The sequence below is a fragment of the Mustelus asterias genome, chromosome 17, assembly GCF_964213995.1.
Source record: "Mustelus asterias chromosome 17, sMusAst1.hap1.1, whole genome shotgun sequence".
NCBI classification, from domain to species: domain Eukaryota; kingdom Metazoa; phylum Chordata; class Chondrichthyes; order Carcharhiniformes; family Triakidae; genus Mustelus; species Mustelus asterias.
In genome coordinates, this window is record NC_135817.1 from 15,323,487 (window position 1) to 15,346,167 (window position 22,681).

At 49.9% G+C, this 22,681-nt stretch overlaps 1 protein-coding gene across 1 annotated transcript in view; it reads right to left on the reverse strand.

The window, feature by feature from the left end:
• The window catches only part of LOC144506132 (phosphorylase b kinase regulatory subunit alpha, liver isoform-like), a 1,103,981-nt gene that overhangs the window by 273,883 nt on the left and 807,417 nt on the right, over window positions 1-22,681 (reverse strand). The window lies entirely within an intron of this gene.

Sequence of the window (22,681 nt, forward strand, 5' to 3'; positions counted from 1 at the left end):
CCAATAATACACACACTGCACTGCCAACAATACACGCACTGCACTGACAATACACGCACTGCACTGACAACAATACACGCACTGCACTGACAACAATACACGCACTGCACTGACAACAATACACGCACTGCACTGACAACAATACACGCACTGCACTGACAACAATACACGCACTGCACTGACAACAATACACGCACTGCACTGCCAACAATACACGCACTGCACTGACAACAATACACGCACTGCACTGGCACCAATACACGCACTGCACTGGCACCAATACACGCACTGCACTGACACCAATACACGCACTGCACTGACACCAGCACACGCACTGCACTGACAACAATACACGCACGGCACTGACAACAATACACGCACGGCACTGGCACCAATACACGCACTGCACTGGCACCAATACACGCACTGCACTGACACCAATACACGCACTGCACTGACACCAACACACGCACTGAACTGACTCCAATACACGCATGGCACTGACACCAATACACGCACTGCATTGCCAACAATACACGCACTGCACTGCCAACAATACACGCACTGCACTGCCAACAATACACGCACTGCACTGACAACAATACACGCACTGCACTGGCACCAATACACGCACTGCACTGGCACCAATACACGCACTGCACTGACACCAATACACGCACTGCACTGACACCAATACACGCACTGCACTGACACCAGCACACGCACTGCACTGACACAAATACACGCACTGCACTGACACCAATACACACGCTGCACTGACACCAATACACACGCTGCACTGACAACAATACACGCACTGCACTGACACCAATACACACGATGCACTGACAACAATACACACACTGCACTGACGCCAATACACGCACTGCACTGACGCCAATACACGCACTCCACTGACAACAATACACATGCTGCACTGACACCAATACACACACTGCACTGACAACAATAGACACACTGCACTGACACAAATACACGCACTGCACTGACACAAATACACGCACTGCACTGACACCAATACACCCAATGCACTGACACCAACACACGCACTGAACTGACACCAATACACGCACTGCACTGACAACAATACACGCACTGCACTGACAACAATACACGCACTGCACTGACAACAATACACGCACTGCACGGACAACAATACACGCACTGCACTGACAACAATACAAACACTGCACTGACACCAATACACGCACTGCACTGACAACAATACACGCTGCACTGACAACAATACACGCACTGCACTGACAACAATACACGCACTGCACTGACAACAATACACGCACTGCACTGACAATACACGCACTGCACTGACAACAATTCACGCGCTGCACTGACAACAATACACGCACTACACTGACAACAACACACACATTGCACTGACAACAATACACACACTGCACTGACAACAACACACATGCTGCACTGACACCAATACACACACTGCACTGACAACAACACACACACTGCACTGACAACAATACACACACTGCACTGACAACAACACACATGCTGCACTGACACGAGTACACACACTGCACTGACAACAATACACACACTGCACTGACAACAATACACACACTGCACTGACAACTATACACACACAGCACTGACAACAATACACACACTGCACTGACAACAACACACATGCTGCACTGACACCAATACACACACTGCACTGACAACAACACACACACTGCACTGACAACAATACACACACTGCACTGACAACAACACACATGCTGCACTGACACCAATACACACACTGCACTGACAACAATAGACACACTGCACTGACACAAATACACGCACTGCACTGACACAAATACACGCACTGCACTGACACCAATACACACACTGCACTGACACAAATACACGCACTGCACTGACACAAATACACGCACTGCACTGACACCAATACACGCAATGCACTGACACCAACACACGCACTGAACTGACACCAACACACGCACGGCACTGACACCAATACACGCACTGCACTGCCAACAATACACGCACTGCACTGACAACAATACACGCACTGCACTGACAACAATACATGCACTGCACTGACAAAAATACACGCACTGCACATACAACAAGACACGCACTGCACTGACACCAATACACACACTGCACTGACAACAATACACGCACGGCACTGACAACAATACACGCACTGCACTGGCACCAATACATTCACTGCACTGACACCAATACACGCACTGCACTGACACAAATACAGGCACTGCACTGACAACAATACACGCACGGCACTGACAACAATACACGCACTGCACTGACAACAATACACTCACTGCACTGACACCAATACACGCACTGCACTGACACAAATACACGCACTGCACTGACACAAATACACGCACTGCACTGCCACCAACACGCGCACTGAACTGACACCAATACACGCACAGCACTGACACCAATACACGCACTGCACTGCCAACAATACACGGACTGCACTGACAATACACGCACTGCACTGACAACAATACACGCACTGCACTGACAACAATACACGCACTGCACGGACAACAATACCCGCACTGCACTGACAACAATACACGCACTGCACTGACAACAATTCACGCACGGCACTGACACCAATACACGCACTGCACTGACAACAATACACGCACTGCACTGACAACAATACACGCACTGCACTGACAACAATTCACGCACGGCACTGACACCAATACACGCACTGCACTGACAACAATACACGCACTGCACTGTCAACAATACACGCACTGCACTGACACCAATACACGCACTGCACTGACACCAACACACGCACTGAACTGACTCCAATACACGCACGGCACTGACACCAATACACGCACTGCATTGCCAACAATACACGCACTGCACTGCCAACAATACACGCACTGCACTGCCAACAATACACGCACTGCACTGACAACAATACACGCACTGCACTGGCACCAATACACGCACTGCACTGGCACCAATACACGCACTGCACTGACACCAATACACGCACTGCACTGACACCAGCACACGCACTGCACTGACACAAATACACGCGCTGCACTGACACCAATACACACGCTGCACTGACACCAATACACACGCTGCACTGACAACAATACACGCACTGCACTGACACCAATACACACGATGCACTGACAACAATACACGCACTGCACTGACACCAATACACGCACTGCACTGACACCAATACACGCACTCCACTGACAACAATACACGCACTGCACTGACAGCAATACCCGCACGGCACTGACAACAATACACGCACGGCACTGACAACAATACACTCACTGCACTGACACCAACACACGCACCGCACTGCCACCAACACGCGCACTGAACTGACACCAATACACGCACAGCACTGAGACCAATACAAACACTGCACTGACACCAATACACGCACTGCACTGACAACAATACACGCACGGCACTGACAACAATACACGCACTGAACTGACACCAGCACACGCACTGCACTGACACAAATACACGCACTGCACTGACACCAATACACACGCTGCACTGACAACAATACACGCACTGCACTGACACCAATACACACGATGCACTGACAACAATACACGCACTGCACTGACACCAATACACGCACTGCACTGACACCAATACACGCACTCCACTGACAACAATACACGCACTGCACTGACAGCAATACCCGCACGGCACTGACAACAATACACGCACGGCACTGACAACAATACACTCACTGCACTGACACCAACACACGCACCGCACTGCCACCAACACGCGCACTGAACTGACACCAATACACGCACAGCACTGAGACCAATACAAACACTGCACTGACACCAATACACGCACTGCACTGACAACAATACACGCACGGCACTGACAACAATACACGCACTGAACTGACACCAATACACGCACAGCACTGACACCAATACAAACACTGCACTGACAACAATACAAACACTGCACTGACACCAATACACGCACAGCACTGACACCAATACAAACATGCACTGACACCAATACACGCACTGCACTGACAACAATACACGCTGCACTGACAACAATACACACACTGCACTGACAACAACACACATGCTGCACTGACACCAATACACACACTGCACTGACAACAATAGACACACTGCACTGACACAAATACACGCACTGCACTGACACAAATACACGCACTGCACTGACACCAATACACGCAATGCACTGACACCAACACACGCACTGAACTGACACCAACACACGCATGGCACTGACACCAATACACGCAATGCACTGACACCAACACACGCACTGAACTGACACCAACACACGCACGGCACTGACACCAATACACGCACTGCACTGCCAACAATACACGCACTGCACTGACAACAATACACGCACTGCACTGACAACAATACATGCACTGCACTGACAAAAATACACGCACTGCACATACAACAAGACACGCACTGCACTGACACCAATACACACACTGCACTGACAACAATACACGCACGGCACTGACAACAATACACGCACTGCACTGGCACCAATACATTCACTGCACTGACACCAATACACGCACTGCACTGACACAAATACAGGCACTGCACTGACAACAATACACGCACGGCACTGACAACAATACACGCACTGCACTGACAACAATACACTCACTGCACTGACACCAATACACGCACTGCACTGACACAAATACACGCACTGCACTGACACAAATACACGCACTGCACTGCCACCAACACGCGCACTGAACTGACACCAATACACGCACAGCACTGACACCAATACACGCACTGCACTGCCAACAATACACGGACTGCACTGACAATACACGCACTGCACTGACAACAATACACGCACTGCACTGACAACAATACACGCACTGCACGGACAACAATACCCGCACTGCACTGACAACAATACACGCACTGCACTGACAACAATTCACGCACGGCACTGACACCAATACACGCACTGCACTGACAACAATACACGCACTGCACTGACAACAATACACGCACTGCACTGACAACAATTCACGCACGGCACTGACACCAATACACGCACTGCACTGACAACAATACACGCACTGCACTGCCAACAATACACGCACTGCACTGACACCAATACACGCACTGCACTGACACCAACACACGCACTGAACTGACTCCAATACACGCACGGCACTGACACCAATACACGCACTGCATTGCCAACAATACACGCACTGCACTGCCAACAATACACGCACTGCACTGCCAACAATACACGCACTGCACTGACAACAATACACGCACTGCACTGGCACCAATACACGCACTGCACTGGCACCAATACACGCACTGCACTGACACCAATACACGCACTGCACTGACACCAGCACACGCACTGCACTGACACAAATACACGCACTGCACTGACACCAATACACACGCTGCACTGACACCAATACACACGCTGCACTGACAACAATACACGCACTGCACTGACACCAATACACACGATGCACTGACAACAATACACACACTGCACTGACACCAATACACGCACTGCACTGACACCAATACACGCACTCCACTGACAACAATACACGCACGGCACTGACAACAATACACGCACGGCACTGACAACAATACACTCACTGCACTGACACCAACACACGCACTGCACTGACACCAACACACGCACCGCACTGCCACCAACACGCGCACTGAACTGACACCAATACACGCACAGCACTGAGACCAATACAAACACTGCACTGACACCAATACACGCACTGCACTGACAACAATACACGCACGGCACTGACAACAATACACGCACTGAACTGACACCAATACACGCACAGCACTGACACCAATACAAACACTGCACTGACAACAATACAAACACTGCACTGACACCAATACACGCACAGCACTGACACCAATACAAACATGCACTGACACCAATACACGCACTGCACTGACAACAATACACGCTGCACTGACAACAATACACACACTGCACTGACAACAACACACATGCTGCACTGACACCAATACACACACTGCACTGACAACAATAGACACACTGCACTGACACAAATACACGCACTGCACTGACACAAATACACGCACTGCACTGACACCAATACACGCAATGCACTGACACCAACACATGCACTGAACTGACACCAACACACGCATGGCACTGACACCAATACACGCACTGCACTGCCAACAATACACGCACTGCAGTGACAACAATACACGCACTGCTCTGACAACAACACACGCACTGCACTGACAAAAATACACGCACTGCACATACAACAAGACACGCACTGCACTGACACCAATACACACGCTGCACTGACAACAATACACGCACGGCACTGACAACAATACACGCACTGCACTGGCACCAATACATTCACTGCACTGACACTAATACACGCACTGCACTGACACAAATACAGGCACTGCACTGACAACAATACACGCACGGCACTGACAACAATACACGCACTGCACTGGCACCAATACACTCACTGCACTGACACCAATACACGCACTGCACTGAGACAAATACACGCACTGCACTGACACAAATACACGCACTGCACTGCCACCAACACGCGCACTGAACTGACACCAATACACGCACAGCACTGACACCAATACACGCACTGCACTGCCAACAATACACGGACTGCACTGACAATACACGCACTGCACTGACAACAATACACGCACTGCACTGACAACAATACACGCACTGCACGGACAACAATACCCGCACTGCACTGACAACAATACACGCACTGCACTGACAACAATTCACGCACGGCACTGACACCAATACACGCACTGCACTGACAACAATACACGCACTGCACTGACAACAATACACGCACTGCACTGACAACAATTCACGCACGGCACTGACACCAATACACGCACTGCACTGACAACAATACACGCACTGCACTGCCAACAATACACGCACTGCACTGACAACAATACACGCACTGCACTGACAACAATTCACGCACGGCACTGACACCAATACACGCACTGCACTGACAACAATACACGCACTGCACTGACAACAATACACGCACGGCACTGACAACAATACACGCTGCACTGACACCAATACATGCACGGCACTGACACCAATACACATGCTGCACTGACAACAATACACACGCTGCACTGACAACAATACACGCACTGCACTGACAAAAATACACACGCTGCACTGACAACAATACACGCACTGCACTGACAACAATACACGCACTGCACTGATAACAATACACACACTGCACTGACACCAATACACACACTGCACTGATAACAATACACACACTGCACTGATAACAATTCACACAAGGAACTGACAACAACACACACACTGCACTGACAACAACACACACGCTGCACTGACACCAATACACACACTGCACTGACAACAATTCACACACTGCACTGATAACAATACACACACTGCACTGATAACAATACACACACTGCACTGATAACAATTCACACACTGCACTGACAACAACACACACACTGCACTGACAACAACACACATGCTGCACTGACACCAATACACACACTGCACTGACAACAATAGACACACTGCACTGACACAAATACACGCACTGCACTGACACAAATACACGCACTGCACTGACACCAATACACGCAATGCACTGACACCAACACACGCACTGAACTGACACCAACACACGCACGGCACTGACACCAATACACCCACTGCACTGCCAACAATACACGCACTGCACTGCCAACAATACACGCACTGCACTGACAATACACGCACTGCACTGACAACAATACACGCACTGCACTGACAACAATACACGCACTGCACTGACAACAATACACGCACTGCACGGACAACAATACCCGCACTGCACTGACACCAATACACTCACTGCACTGACAACAATACACGCACTGCACTGACAACAATACATGCACTGCACTGACAACAATACACGCACTGCACTGACAACAATACACGCACTGCACTGACAACAATACACGCACTGCACGGACAACAATACCCGCACTGCACTGACAACAATACACGCACAGCACTGACAACAATACACGCACTGCACTGACAACAACACACATGCTGCACTGACACCAATACACACACTGCACTGACAACAACACACACACTGCACTGACAACAATACACACACTGCACTGACAACAACACACACGCTGCACTGACACCAATACACACACTGCACTGACAACAATAGACACACTGCACTGACACAAATACACGCACTGCACTGACACCAATACACGCACTGCACTGAGAATACACGCACTGCACTGACAACAATACACGCAATGCACTGACACCAATACACGCACTGCACTGACACCAATACACGCATGGCACTGACACCAATACACGCACTGCACTGCCAATAATACACACACTGCACTGCCAACAATACACGCACTGCACTGACAATACACGCACTGCACTGACAACAATACACGCACTGCACTGACAACAATACACGCACTGCACTGACAACAATACACGCACTGCACCGACAACAATACACGCACTGCACTGACAACAATACACGCACTGCACTGACAACAATACACGCACTGCACTGACAACCATACACGCACTGCACTGACAAAAATACACGCACGGCACTGACAACAATACACGCACGGCACTGACAACAATACACGCACGGCACTGGCACCAATTCACGCACTGCACTGGCACCAATACACGCACTGCACTGACACCAATACACGCACTGCACTGACACCAACACACGCACTGAACTGACTCCAATACACGCATGGCACTGACACCAATACACGCACTGCATTGCCAACAATACACGCACTGCACTGCCAACAATACACGCACTGCACTGCCAACAATACACGCACTGCACTGACAACAATACACGCACTGCACTGGCACCAATACACGCACTGCACTGGCACCAATACACGCACTGCACTGACACCAATACACGCACTGCACTGACACCAGCACACGCACTGCACTGACACAAATACACGCACTGCACTGACACCAATACACACGCTGCACTGACACCAATACACACGCTGCACTGACAACAATACACGCACTGTACTGACACCAATACACACGATGCACTGACAACAATACACACACTGCACTGACACCAATACACGCACTGCACTGACGCCAATACACGCACTCCACTGACAACAATACACATGCTGCACTGACACCAATACACACACTGCACTGACAACAATAGACACACTGCACTGACACAAATACACGCACTGCACTGACACAAATACACGCACTGCACTGACACCAATACACGCAATGCACTGACACCAACACACGCACTGAACTGACACCAACACACGCACGGCACTGACACCAATACACGCACGGCACTGCCAACAATACACGCACTGCACTGCCAACAATACACGCACTGCACTGACAATACACGCACTGCACTGACAACAATACACGCACTGCACTGACACCAATACACGCACTGCAGTGTCAACAATACATGCACTGCGCTGCCAACAATACACGCACTGCACTGACAACAATACACGCACTGCACTGCCAACAATACATGCACTGCACCGACACAAATACACACTGCACGGACAACAACACACGAACTGCAGTGACAACAACACATGCACTGCACTGACAACAACACATGCACTGCACTGACAACAACACACTTAGTGCACTGACAACAATACATGCACTGCACTGACAACAGCACACGCACTGCACTGGTACCAATACACGCACTGCAGTGGCACCAATACACGCACTGCACTGACAACAATACACGCACTGCACTGAGAATACACGCACTGCACTGACAACAATACACGCAATGCACTGACACCAATACACGCATGGCACTGACACCAATACACGCACTGCACTGCCAATAATACACACACTGCACTGACAATACACGCACTGCACTGACAACAATACACGCACTGCACTGACAACAATACACGCACTGCACTGACAACAATACACGCACTGCACTGACAACAATACACGCACTGCACTGACAACAATACACGCACTGCACTGACAACAATACACGCACTGCACTGACAACAATACACGCACTGCACTGACAACCATACACGCACTGCACTGACAAAACTACACGCACGGCACTGACAACAATACACGCACGGCACTGACAACAATACACGCACGGCACTGGCACCAATACACGCACTGCACTGGCACCAATACACGCACTGCACTGACACCAATACACGCCCTGCACTGACACCAACACACGCACTGAACTGACTCCAATACACGCACGGCACTGACACCAATACACGCACTGCATTGCCAACAATACACGCACTGCCAACAATACACGCACTGCACTGCCAACAATACACGCACTGCACTGACAACAATACACGCACTGCACTGGCACCAATACACGCACTGCACTGGCACCAATACACGCACTGCACTGACACCAATACACGCACTGCACTGACACCAGCACACGCACTGCACTGACACAAATACACGCACTGCACTGACACCAATACACACTTGCACTGACACCAATACACACACTGCACTGACACCAATACACGCACTGCACTGACACCAATACACGCACTCCACTGACAACAATACACGCACTGCACTGACAGCAATACCCGCACGGCACTGACAACAATACACGCACGGCACTGACAACAATACACGCACTGCACTGGCACCAATACACGCACTGCACTGACAACAATACACGCACTGCACTGACACCAATACACACGATGCACTGACAACAATACACACACTGCACTGACACCAATACACGCACTGCACTGACACCAATACACGCACTCCACTGACAACAATACACGCACTGCACTGAGAGCAATACCCGCACGGCACTGACAACAATACACGCACGGCACTGACAACAATACACGCACTGCACTGGCACCAATACACGCACTGCACTGACAACAAGACACGCACTGCACTGACACCAATACACACGCTGCACTGACACCAATCCACACGCTGCACTGAAAACAATACACGCACTGCACTGTCAACAATACACGCACTGCACTGGCACCAATACACTCACTGCACTGACACCAACACACGCACTGCACTGACACCAACACACGCACCGCACTGCCACCAACACGCGCACTGAACTGACACCAATACACGCACAGCACTGACACCAATACAAACACTGCACTGACACCAATACACGCACTGCACTGACAACAATACACGCACGGCACTGACAACAATACACGCACTGAACTGACACCAATACACGCACAGCACTGACACCAATACAAACACTGCACTGACAACAATACAAACACTGCACTGACACCAATACACGCACAGCACTGACACCAATACAAACACTGCACTGACACCAATACACGCACTGCACTGACAACAATACACGCTGCACTGACAACAATACACGCACTGCACTGACAACAATACACGCACTGCACTGACAACAATACACGCACTGCACTGACAACAATACACGCACTGCACTGACAACAATACACGCACTGCACTGACAACAATACACGCATTGCACTGACACCAATACACGCACTGCACTGCCAACAATACACGGACTGCACTGACAATACACGGACTGCACTGACAACAATACACGCACTGCACTGACAACAATACACGCACTGCACTGACAACAATACACGCACTGCACGGACAACAATACACGCACTGCACTGACAACAATACAAACACTGCACTGACACCAATACACGCACTGCACTGACAACAATACACGCTGCACTGACAACAATACACGCACTGCACTGACAACAATACACGCACTGCACTGACAACAATACACGCACTGCACTGACAATACACGCACTGCACTGACAACAATTCACGCGCTGCACTGACAACAATACACGCACTACACTGACAACAACACACACATTGCACTGACAACAATACACACACTGCACTGACAACAACACACATGCTGCACTGACACCAATACACACACTGCACTGACAACAACACACACACTGCACTGACAACAATACACACACTGCACTGACAACAACACACATGCTGCACTGACACGAGTACACACACTGCACTGACAACAATACACACACTGCACTGACAACAATACACACACTGCACTGACAACAATACACACACTGCACTGACAACAATACACACACTGCACTGACAACAACACACATGCTGCACTGACACCAATACACACACTGCACTGACAACAACACACACACTGCACTGACAACAATACACACACTGCACTGACAACAACACACATGCTGCACTGACACCAATACACACACTGCACTGACAACAATAGACACACTGCACTGACACAAATACACGCACTGCACTGACACAAATACACGCACTGCACTGACACCAATACACACACTGCACTGACACAAATACACGCACTGCACTGACACAAATACACGCACTGCACTGACACCAATACACGCAATGCACTGACACCAACACACGCACTGAACTGACACCAACACACGCACGGCACTGACACCAATACACGCACTGCACTGCCAACAATACACGCACTGCACTGACAACAATACACGCACTGCACTGACAACAATACACGCACTGCACTGACAAAAATACACGCACTGCACATACAACAAGACACGCACTGCACTGACACCAATACACACACTGCACTGACAACAATACACGCACGGCACTGACAACAATACACGCACTGCACTGGCACCAATACATTCACTGCACTGACACCAATACACGCACTGCACTGACACAAATACAGGCACTGCACTGACAACAATACACGCACGGCACTGACAACAATACACGCACTGCACTGACAACAATACACTCACTGCACTGACACCAATACACGCACTGCACTGACACAAATACACGCACTGCACTGACACAAATACACGCACTGCACTGCCACCAACACGCGCACTGAACTGACACCAATACACGCACAGCACTGACACCAATACACGCACTGCACTGCCAACAATACACGGACTGCACTGACAATACACGCACTGCACTGACAACAATACACGCACTGCACTGACAACAATACACGCACTGCACGGACAACAATACCCGCACTGCACTGACAACAATACACGCACTGCACTGACAACAATTCACGCACGGCACTGACACCAATACACGCACTGCACTGACAACAATACACGCACTGCACTGACAACAATACACGCACTGCACTGACAACAATTCACGCACGGCACTGACACCAATACACGCACTGCACTGACAACAATACACGCACTGCACTGCCAACAATACACGCTCTGCACTGACAACAATACACGCACTGCACTGACAACAATACACGCACGGCACTGACAACAATACACGCTGCACTGACACCAATACACGCACGGCACGGACACCAATACACATGCTGCACTGACAACAATACACACGCTGCACTGACAACAATACACGCACGGCACTGACACCAATACACACTGAGTGCACTGACAACAATACACGCACTGCACTGACAACAGCACACGCACTGCACTGGTACCAGTACACGCACTGCACTGACACCAATACACACACTGCACTGATAACAATACACACACTGCACTGATAACAATTCACACACTGCACTGACAACAATACACGCACTGCACTGAGAATACACGCACTGCACTGACAACAATACACGCAATGCACTGACACGAACACACGCACTGCACTGACACCAATACACGCATGGCACTGACACCAATACACGCACTGCACTGCCAATAATACACACACTGCACTGCCAACAATACACGCACTGCACTGACAATACACGCACTGCACTGGTACCAATACACGCACTGCACTGGCACCAATACACACACTGCACTGGCACCAATACACGCACTGCACTGACAACAATACACGCACTGCACTGACAACAATACACGCACTGCACTGAGAATACACGCACTGCACTGACAACAATACACGCAATGCACTGACACGAATACACGCACTGCACTGACACCAATACACGCATGGCACTGACACCAATACACGCACTGCACTGCCAATAATACACACACTGCACTGCCAACCATACACGCACTGCACTGACAATACACGCACTGCACTGACAACAATACACGCACTGCACTGACAACAATTCACTCACTGCACTGACAACAATACACGCACTGCACTGACAACAATACACGCACTGCACTGACAACAATACACGCACTGCACTGACAACAATACACGCACTGCACTGACAACAATACACGCACTGCACTGACAACAATACACGCGCTGCACTGACAACCATACACGCACTGCACTGACAACAACACAGGCACTACATTGACAACAATACACGCACTGCACTGACAACAGCACACGCACTGCACTGTCAACAGCACACGCACGGCACTGACAACAGCACACGCACTGCACTGACAACAATACACGCACGGCACTGACAACAATACACGCACTGCACTGACACCAATACACACACTGCACTGATAACAATACACACACTACACTGATAACAATTCACACACTGCACTGACAACAATACACGCACTGCACTGAGAATACACGCACTGCACTGACAACAATACACGCAATGCACTGACACGAATACACGCACTGCACTGACACCAATACACGCATGGCACTGACACCAATACACGCACTGCACTGCCAATAATACACACACTGCACTGCCAACAATACACGCACTGCACTGACAATACACGCACTGCACTGGTACCAATACACGCACTGCACTGGCACCAATACACACACTGCACTGGCACCAATACACGCACTGCACTGACAACAATACACGCACTGCACTGACAACAATACACGCACTGCACTGAGAATACACGCACTGCACTGACAACAATACATGCAATGCACTGACACGAATACACGCACTGCACTGACACCAATACACGCATGGCACTGACACCAATACACGCACTGCACTGCCAATAATACACACACTGCACTGCCAACCATACACGCACTGCACTGACAATACACGCACTGCACTGACAACAATACACGCACTGCACTGACAACAATTCACTCACTGCACTGACAACAATACACGCACTGCACTGACAACAATACACGCACTGCACTGACAACAATACACGCACTGCACTGACAACAATACACGCACTGCACTGACAACAATACACGCACTGCACTGACAACAATACACGCACTGCACTGACAACCATACACGCACTGCACTGACAACAACACAGGCACTACACTGACAACAGTACACGCACTGCACTGACAACAGCACACGCACTGCACTGTCAACAGCACACGCACGGCACTGACAACAGCACACGCACTGCACTGACAACAATACACGCATGGCACTGACAACAATACACGCACGGCACTGACAACAATACACGCACGGCACTGACAACAATACACGCACTGCACTGGCACCAATACACGCACTGCACTGACACCAATACACGCACTGCACTGACACCAACACACGCACTGAACTGACTCCAATACACGCACGGCACTGACACCAATACGCGCACTGCACTGACAACAATACACACACTGCACTGGCACCAATACACGCACTGCACTGGCACCAATACACGGACTGCACTGACACCAATACACGCACTGCACTGACACCAGCACACGCACTGCACTGACACAAATACACGCACTGCACTGACACCAATACACACGCTGCACAAACACCAATACACACGCTGCACTGACACCAATACACACGCTGCACTGACACCAAGACACACGCTGCACTGACAACAATACACACACTGCACTGACACCAATACACACGATGCACTGACAACAATACACACACTGCACTGACACCAATACACGCACTGCACTGCCAACAATACACGGACTGCACTGACAATACACGCACTGCACTGACAACAATACACGCACTGCACTGACAACAATACACGCACTGCACTGACAACAATACACGCACTGCATGGACAACAATACCCGCACTGCACTGACACCAATACACTCACTGCACTGACAACAATACACGCACTGCACTGACAACAATACATGCACTGCACTGACAACAATACACGCACTGCACTGACAACAATACACGCACTGCACTGACAACAATACACGCACTGCACGGACAACAATACACGCACGGCACTGACAACAATACACGCACGGCACTGACAACAATACACGCACTGCACTGACAACAACACACATGCTGCACTGACACCAATACACACACTGCACTGACAACAACACACACACTGCACTGACAACAATACACACACTGCACTGACAACAACACACACGCTGCACTGACACCAATACACACACTGCACTGACAACAATAGACACACTGCACTGACACAAATACACGCACTGCACTGACACCAATACACGCAATGCACTGACACCAACACACGCACTGAACTGACACCAACACACGCACGGCACTGACACCAATACACGCACTGCACTGCCAACAATACACGCACTGCACTGCCAACAATACACGCACTGCACTGACAGTACACGCACTGCACTGACAACAATACACGCACTGCACTGACACCAATACACGCACTGCAGTGTCAACAATACATGCACTACGCGGCCAACAATACACGCACTGCACTGACAACAATACACGCACTGCACTGCCAACAATACACGCACTGCACCGACAAAAATACACACTGCACGGACAACAACACAGGAACTGCAGTGACAACAACACATGCACTGCACTGACAACAACACATGCACTGCACTGACAACAATACACTTAGTGCACTGACAACAATACACGCACTGCACTGACAACAGCACACGCACTGCACTGGTACCAATACACGCACTGCACTGGCACCAATACACACACTGCACTGGCACCAATACACGCACTGCACTGACAACAATACACGCACTGCACTGAGAATACACGCACTGCACTGACAACAATACACGCAATGCACTGACACCAATACACGCACTGCACTGACACCAATACACGCATGGCACTGACACCAATACACGCACTGCACTGCCAATAATACACACACTGCACTGCCAACAATACACGCACTGCACTGACAATACACGCACTGCACTGACAACAATACACGCACTGCACTGACAACAATACACGCACTGCACTGACAACAATACACGCACTGCACTGACAACAATACACGCACTGCACTGACAACAATACACGCACTGCACTGACAACAATACACGCACTGCACTGACAACAATACACGCACTGCACTGACAACAATACACGCACTGCACTGACAACAATACACGCACTGCACTGACAACCATACACGCACTGCACTGACAAAAATACACGCACTGCACTGACAACAATACACGCACGGCACTGACAACAATACACGCACGGCACTGGCACCAATACACGCACTGCACTGGCACCAATACACGCACTGCACTGACACCAATACACGCACTGCACTGACACCAACACACGCACTGAACTGACTCCAATACACGCACGGCACTGACACCAATACACGCACTGCATTGCCAACAATACATGCACTGCACTGCCAACAATACACGCACTGCACTGCCAACAATACACGCACTGCACTGACAACAATACACGCACTGCACTGGCACCAATACACGCACTGCACTGGCACCAATACACGCACTGCACTGACACCAATACACGCACTGCACTGACACCAGCACACGCACTGCACTGACACAAATACACGCACTGCACTGACACCAATACACACGCTGCACTGACACCAATACACACGCTGCACTGACAACAATACACGCACTGCACTGACACCAATACACACGATGCACTGACAACAATACACACACTGCACTGACACCAATACACGCACTGCACTGACGCCAATACACGCACTCCACTGACAACAATACACATGCTGCACTGACACCAATACACACACTGCACTGACAACAATAGACACACTGCACTGACACAAATACACGCACTGCACTGACACAAATACACGCACTGCACTGACACCAATACACGCAATGCGCTGACACCAACACACGCACTGAACTGACACCAACACACGCACGGCACTGACACCAATACACGCACGGCACTGCCAACAATACACGCACTGCACTGCCAACAATACACGCACTGCACTGACAATACACGCACTGCACTGACAACAATACACGCACTGCACTGCCACCAATACACGAACTGCAGTGTCAACAATACATGCACTGCGCTGCCAACAATACACGCACTGCACTGACAACAATACACGCACTGCACTGCCAACAATACATGCACTGCACCGACAAAAATACACACTGCACGGACAACAACACACGAACTGCAGTGACAACAACACATGCACTGCACTGACAACAACACATGCACTGCACTGACAACAACACACTTAGTGCACTGACAACAATACACGCACTGCCCTGACAACAGCACACGCACTGCACTGGTACCAATACACGCACTGCACTGGCACCAATACACACACTGCACTGGCACCAATACACGCACTGCACTGACAACACTACACGCACTGCACTGAGAATACACGCACTGCACTGACAACAATACACGCAATGCACTGACACCAATACACGCATGGCACTGACACCAATACACGCACTGCACTGCCAATAATACACACACTGCACTGCCAATACACGCACTGCACTGACAATACACGCACTGCACTGACAACAATACACGCACTGCACTGACAACAATACACGCACTGCACTGACAACAATACACGCACTGCACTGACAACAATACACGCACTGCACTGACAACAATACACGCACTGCACTGACAACAATACACGCACTGCACTGACAACCATACACGCACTGCACTGACAAAAATACACGCACGGCACTGACAACAATACACGCACGGCACTGACAACAATACACGCACGGCACTGGCACCAATACACGCACTGCACTGGCACCAATACACGCACTGCACTGACACCAATACACGCACTGCACTGACACCAACACACGCACTGAACTGACTCCAATACACGCACGGCACTGACACCAATACACGCACTGCATTGCCAACAATACACGCACTGCACTGCCAACAATACACGCACTGCACTGCCAACAATACACGCACTGCACTGACAACAATACACGCACTGCGCTGGCACCAATACACGCACTGCACTGACATCAATACACGCACTGCACTGACACCAGCACACGCACTGCACTGACACAAATACACGCACTGCACTGACACCAATACACACGCTGCACTGACACAAATACACACGCTGCACTGACAACAATACACGCACTGCACTGACACCAATACACACGATGCACTGACAACAATACACACACTGCACTGACACCAATACACGCACTCCACTGACAACAATACACGCACTGCACTGACAGCAATACCCGCACGGCACTGACAACAATACACGCACTGACAACAATACACGCACGGCACTGACAACAATACACGCACGGCACTGGCACCAATACACGCACTGCACTGGCACCAATACACGCACTGCACTGACACCAATACACGCACTGCACTGACACCAACACACGCACTGAACTGACTCCAATACACGCACGGCACTGACACCAATACACGCACTGCATTGCCAACAATACACGCACTGCACTGCCAACGATACACGCACTGCACTGCCAACAATACACGCACTGCACTGACAACAATACACGCACTGCACTGGCACCAATACACGCACTGCACTGGCACCAATACACACACTGCACTGACACCAATACACGCACTGCACTGACACCAGCACACGCACTGCACTGACACAAATACACGCACTGCACTGACACCAATACACACGCTGCACTGCCACCAATACACACGCTGCACTGACAACAATACACGCACTGCACTGACACCAATACACACGATGCACTGACAACAATACACACACTGCACTGACACCAATACACGCACTGCACTGACACCAATACACGCACTCCACTGACAACAATACACGCACTGCACTGACAGCAATACCCGCACGGCACTGACAACAATACACGCACGGCACTGACAACAATACACTCACTGCACTGACACCAACACACGCACTGCACTGACACCAACACACGCACCGCACTGCCACCAACACGCGCACTGAACTGACACCAATACACGCACAGCACTGAGACCAAGTACAAACACTGCACTGACACCAATACACGCACTGCACTGACAACAATACACGCACGGCACTGACAACAATACACGCACTGAACAGACACCAATACACGCACAGCACTGACACCAATACAAACAATGCACTGACAACAATACAAACACTGCACTGACACCAATACACGCACAGCACTGACACCAATACAAACATGCACTGACACCAATACACGCACTGCACTGACAACAATACACGCTGCACTGACAACAATACACACACTGCACTGACAACAACACACATGCTGCACTGACACCAATACACACACTGCACTGACAACAACACACACACTGCACTGACAACAATACACACACTGCACTGACAACAACACACATGCTGCACTGACACCAATACACACACTGCACTGACAACAATAGACACACTGCACTGACACAAATACACGCACTGCACTGACACAAATACACGCACTGCACTGACACCAATACACGCAATGCACTGACACCAACACACGCACTGAACTGACACCAACACACGCACGGCACTGACACCAATACACGCACTGCACTGCCAACAATACACGCACTGCACTGACAACAATACACGCACTGCTCTGACAACAACACACGCACTGCACTGACAGAAATACACGCACTGCACATACAACAAGACACGCACTGCACTGACACCAATACACACGCTGCACTGACAACAATACACGCACGGCACTGACAACAATACACGCACTGCACTGACAACAACACACATGCTGCACTGACACCAATACACACACTGCACTGACAACAACACACACACTGCACTGACAACAATACACACACTGCACTGACAACAACACACACGCTGCACTGACACCAATACACACACTGCACTGACAACAATAGACACACTGCACTGACACAAATACACGCACTGCACTGACACCAATACACGCACTGCACTGCCAACAATACACGCACTGCACTGACAGTACACGCACTGCACTGACAACAATACACGCACTGCACTGACACCAATACACGCACTGCAGTGTCAACAATACATGCACTGCGCGGCCAACAATACACGCACTGCACTGACAACAATACACGCACTGCACTGCCAACAATACATGCACTGCACCGACAAAAATACACACTGCACGGACAACAACACAGGAACTGCAGTGACAACAACACATGCACTGCACTGACAACAACACATGCACTGCACTGACAACAATACACTTAGTGCACTGACAACAATACACGCACTGCACTGACAACAGCACACGCACTGCACTGGTACCAATACACGCACTGCACTGGCACCAATACACACACTGCACTGGCACCAATACACGCACTGCACTGACAACAATACACGCACTGCACTGAGAATACACGCACTGCACTGACAACAATACACGCAATGCACTGACACCAATCCACGCTCTGCACTGACACCAATACAAGCATGGCACTGACACCAATACACAAACTGCACTGCCAATAATACACACACTGCACTGCCAACAATACACGCACTGCACTGACAATACATGCACTGCACTGACAACAATACACGCACTGCACTGCCAACAATACACGCACTGCACTGACAATACACGCACTGCACTGACAACAATACACGCACTGCACTGCCACCAATACACGAACTGCAGTGTCAACAATACATGCACTGCGCTGCCAACAATACACGCACTGCACTGACAACAATACACGCACTGCACTGCCAACAATACATGCACTGCACCGACAAAAATACACACTGCACGGACAACAACACACGAACTGCAGTGACAACAACACATGCACTGCACTGACAACAACACATGCACTGCACTGACAACAACACACGCACTGCACTGACAACAATACACGCAATGCACTGACACCAATACACGCACTGCACTGACACCAATACACGCATGGCACTGACACCAATACACGCACTGCACTGCCAATAATACACACACTGCACTGCCAACAATACACGCACTGCACTGACAATACACGCACTGCACTGACAACAATACACGCACTGCACTGACAACAATACACGCACTGCACTGACAACAATACACGCACTGCACTGACAACAATACACGCACTGCACTGACAACAATACACGCACTGCACTGACAACAA